The following is a 4,598-nucleotide window of genomic DNA, read 5'->3' as shown; positions in this document are numbered from 1 at the left end:
CAGTCAAAAACTAACACGAGATAAAGTAGGCCATTATGTAACGATAAAGGGGTCAAAACAGCAGGAAGGTAAAACCATTTTAAATGTACACACATTCAACATCAGAGCACCTCAAACATTAAGCAGATCCGAAGCGAGAAAGGTAATAATAGCGGGAAGAGGAACTAGATAGCCGTTTTTCCAGAGAAGACCATCGATGGCCGACAGGTACATGAAAAGGAGCTTGCCGTCACTCATCGCCTGAAATGCAAATCGAAACCGCCGTGAGAATGGCTGTCATCAAAGACAGGAGGACAAATGCTGGCGAGGAGCGATGGGAGCCCTCGTCGCTGCCGGTGGGATGTGAGCCCCCGTGGGAGCTACAGGAGGAGACAGTCTGAGGAGTAACAGACGCAGGGGACTGCAGTACGCGGTGCTGTGCCGCACGCTCGAAAGTTGGCTTAAGGGAGTAAATCTTAAATGTTCTTACAGTAACGACAATTTAAAAAATGGTAATTATGGGAAGTGAAGGATGTGTTAATGAACCTTATCGTGGTAAACATTTCATGATGCCTACATCTATCAAATCATCACCTTGTTGAAACATACACGCCGTTATGTGTGTCATTTATATCTAAACAAAGCTGGAGAAATACAGAAATCAAAGAAGAAAGTAATCAATTTGATTATATAAGAATGTAAAACATATGTGTGTTTCCAAAATTAGAAAGCAAACAGAAAGAAATATTTGCAACAGATGAAATTTTGTTATCTTAAATATGCCGAAAACTTGGATAAATCTCTAAGATAAAGGTGAGCGCTCAGGTAAATGAACAAAGAACAAAGAATATTTGAAATCGCTCCATCGTTGTCCAGTGACGGCGCTAAGGTACAGGGTACGAAAGTTTCGTGGCCTTTTCCTCATTACTGGTCAGGTTAAACACTTTACACATGTGTATTTGTTATATGCATCATATGTAAAACGTTTAACCTCACTAGTAATAAAGAAAAAATGAGACTATGTGCACAGATCAGAAAAAAAATGTAAATAAAATTACATTACTCAGTTAGCAAGTAAGAAGGAACCGAGAAAATACACTACTGATGAGAAAGTCGATTGACATAAAATTTGGCAAAATGAATAAACACCGCATTAAAAATGTGTATAACTTTGCCGCATTGCATTCAGTTTGCCGTAAAATGTTAGCATAGTGATGTACGACTCTGGCTCCGCTGTGTACGAGTCTGTGTGTGTGTTGGTTTTAACCTACCCACTTGCCGTGGTTGGTTAATATCTGGAGCTCTTTAACCAGGGACAGTTTTCCAGACCTGGGTACTTGACATCCGAAAGCCTCTTGTCAGATCCCACCAGATGCCAGCGACTGCGTTTAAAGTCAGTGATGAAAGCTTTGCTGATTGGCACGGTCGAAGGGACTGGGGAGCACTCACCGGGGGAATTCTGGTGCTCGGGGTGTGGGTCCCCGGGAAACACCGCAGTACGTTCTGCTCTTGGAGAAGGAGGAGTGAGTTCCTGGCCCGTGTTCCCGGGAGGGCGCCCGTGCGCACGGCGGCGGTCACCTCTCTGGTCCGCACTTGTCAGGGGACTTTGTTGCCTGATTCCAATGAAAACGTTAACCGAATCCTGCCCTTGCAATATCGTCGTGTTTGTCTGGGATGGATCTCGATCCCGAAGGCTGTTGGCGAGCCTCAGCTGGGACTTCGCCGAGCTAACGGTTTGCGTGGTCCTTACGTCTGCTTGCAGTGCTGGTGCATGTGAGGAATTTTGCCTGGAATCTTCTTTTACTGTCATTTATTACATTATTTTGAGAGTGTTGAGAATTAGATCTAGAGCTGTTGCTTACCTTTAATTGTTGGACATCCTGGATATCTACCAAAACAAAAAAATCTGATAATTAAGAAGGAGCAAAATCATAATGTTTTTTCACCTGATAGTTCAAATTCTGGGAATTCATTCTAAGGAAACAATTAAGAATGTGTGTAATAACATGGAAAAAGATACACAATTTAAATTTTCAACAATTGAGAATTGACTAATTTGTAGTATCTAAGATGGAATATTAAGCAGCTTTTAAAAATTAGGGCAAATAAAACTACACAATGATAAGAAAAAATTCAGACACATTATAAGTGAATAAAATAATATTAAAATTATGTGTATAGCATGCACATGTTTTAGAAAATGTTTAATTGTGCTTCTATGAACATAGTATCTATTGTTTAGGAAACAGTGAAACATATGTGATTTGAGGACTATAATTTCGTGTCTAAATATCAGGGTTTACGAACGGGGCCTGCGAACCACAGGCATCAGATTCCTTTGGTTTCTGAAATGCACTCATCCAAGCCCCGCCTCCAAGTTATCCAGTTGGAATTTCTTGGTGTGTGTGGGGGGGTGTGTGGTACTAGCCATCTGCTGCTACATAACAAATCACCACCAAACATCAGGGCTTAAACTAACAGACATTCATTATTCGGTATTTTCTTGGTCTGGATCTAGGTCCTCTTAGTGGGGGGGCTTCTGGCTGAAGGTCACATAAGGTCAAGGCCAGGCCATTGGCCAGCGATTCCATCATCTCGAGATGCTCCTGGAGCTGGAGGCTCTGCTTCCAGGCTCGCTCCTACAGCTGTCGGAGGGCCTCGCTACATCCACGTCCAAACACGCCCACGAGCGCTGGCGGGCCGTGGTCACTGGCCGTGAGGACCTCAGGTCACCTGAGTCCCTCCACAGCACCGAAACTGGTGATCTGAGAGAGAACACCCAGTATGGAAGCCACCGCTTCGTGAAGCCTAATCTCGAAAGTGACAGCCATCAGTTCAGTGACTCGGCCATAGTGACTCGGTAAGTCTAGCCCACGGTGGAAAGGGAAGGGATCAAACGCGGGCCTGGGTACAAGCGTGGGTCCCCGCGGACCAGCTTATGGAGCGTCTCACGGGGGCTGAGACCTCAGTTCTGAAGTTTGAACAGTTCTCAAAGGATTCATGTACAGACCATTTACTTTCACAATCCCCTTCAAAGCGTAAAAAAATGGATAGGTGGGGCCCGACGGACTCGTTTCGGCCTTGGCTGGTGCCCTCGGCGGCCCGCCGTCCGCACAGACGGTCGGCCTCGTTCCTCCTTTAATAGCAGGTCCCTGCGGGGTCAAGGCCAGAGCTCCAGTTTCCTCAATTCCTAAAAAAGTCACACTTTGCACCTCACTAAGCTTCCTCTTCTTTTACCCCCATCTTTACTTTAGTTATTGAAATGTTCCTCTTTGTGACCAACCGTGTGAGTTGCAACGCTGAACAACAAAATCATCAAAGCACCTGCGGTGTGTATTCCGCAGAAAACCCCTATGTGGCTGTAGAACGTAATTTATGCGAGGAAGCTGGCCGAGGAGTCTTTTTACTAGAACAAAATAGACCCTTTTCCTCACAGTAATATGTTCCTAAGACGACTAAGTGTAAAAAGTGAGTTTCTGTAGGTCAAATCACATACTGTGGTTGACCTTAAACATGGAGACAGCCAGATGCTTCTCCAGCTTATTTGGGGACCACGAAGCATCGCCCTTGGGGACATGCGGCCTACTGGCGCTCCATGCACGTGTCCCCAGCGACTCAGGGCCCTCCCTGGTCGGGGGAGGTAGGGAGTGGGGGGCCATAGCTCAGGCAGGCCTTCCCCCAGGGCGTGACAGCGCCCCCTTCTGGCTCCCCGACTTCATTTTAAGTGAGGATCTGGCTTGCTGATTTTTATACCTTGTGGACTAGTGTGGCTAGCCACTTACAGGGCGCATTTGGCGCAGTCAGACCCATTGTCCGTAGGTCCCATATGCGCGAACATTCCTGGTCACTCAGATGGCCAGCAGCCGCGGCGCCTTGGTGGGCTTTTGTGGACACACGCAGAACAGCGCACCAGCGCGTGGCTGGCTTTCCCGGTGGAGCCCGAAGGGAGATGCTCCGCCTTAGTGTCTCCTCCATCCTGTGGCGGAGGGGGCTCCTTGTTGCCGTCTTGTTTGTCACCATGTTTTTAAATTTTTGTGGTCTACGGCCACGCCACCCTGAACAAGCCCGATCCCGTCTGATCTCGGAAGCTCAGCAGGGCTGGGCCTGGTGAGTACTTGGATGGGAGGCCTCCCAGGAAGACCAGGTGCTGTAGGTGTAAAAAATAAAAAATAAGGGATTGTAAGCCAACAAGGTCCTTGCAACCTGTGAGGCCAACCAAGGGTTGCCTCACCTAAAAAAATAAAATAAAACTTTTGTGCTTTTGGTTGGCGATCTTGCATTGTAAAATGGCCTAGAGCTTAGTGCTGAGGTGGCGTCCCATGACCCTAAAGGCAGGGGAGAACCGCGTGTCACATTAGCCTTGTGCAGGCGAGTCATGCGCTATGGCTGTGTTTTCAGTGTTCATGAATCAAAGGTATGTGTTCAACGCGGTGTCTTTAAGCAGAAGCACACGTGAAACAAGGCTTTAGGACTGATCAGTGAACGGAAATCATGTCCCCGGAGGCTCACAGCAGCATGGCCCTGGACTTCTCCTAGGAGCAGAGGCTTCAGCACTCACTGACTCAGCGTTCACGGCCACCTCACGGACAAAACTATCGCGAATAGGAAATCAGTCGTGA

At 47.1% G+C, this 4,598-nt stretch overlaps 1 pseudogene; it reads left to right on the top strand.

The window, feature by feature from the left end:
- The first annotated feature begins 4,016 nt into the window (after nt 1-4,016).
- On the top strand, nt 4,017-4,135 carry LOC111732372 (annotated as a pseudogene).
- Nucleotides 4,136-4,598: the final 463 nt, after the last annotated feature.

This window comes from Pteropus vampyrus, unplaced genomic scaffold (assembly GCF_000151845.1).
Source record: "Pteropus vampyrus isolate Shadow unplaced genomic scaffold, Pvam_2.0 Scaffold450, whole genome shotgun sequence".
Taxonomy (NCBI): domain Eukaryota; kingdom Metazoa; phylum Chordata; class Mammalia; order Chiroptera; family Pteropodidae; genus Pteropus; species Pteropus vampyrus.
The sequence above is the reverse complement of the archived record's forward strand: the minus strand, read 5'-3'. Positions and strand labels throughout refer to the sequence as shown.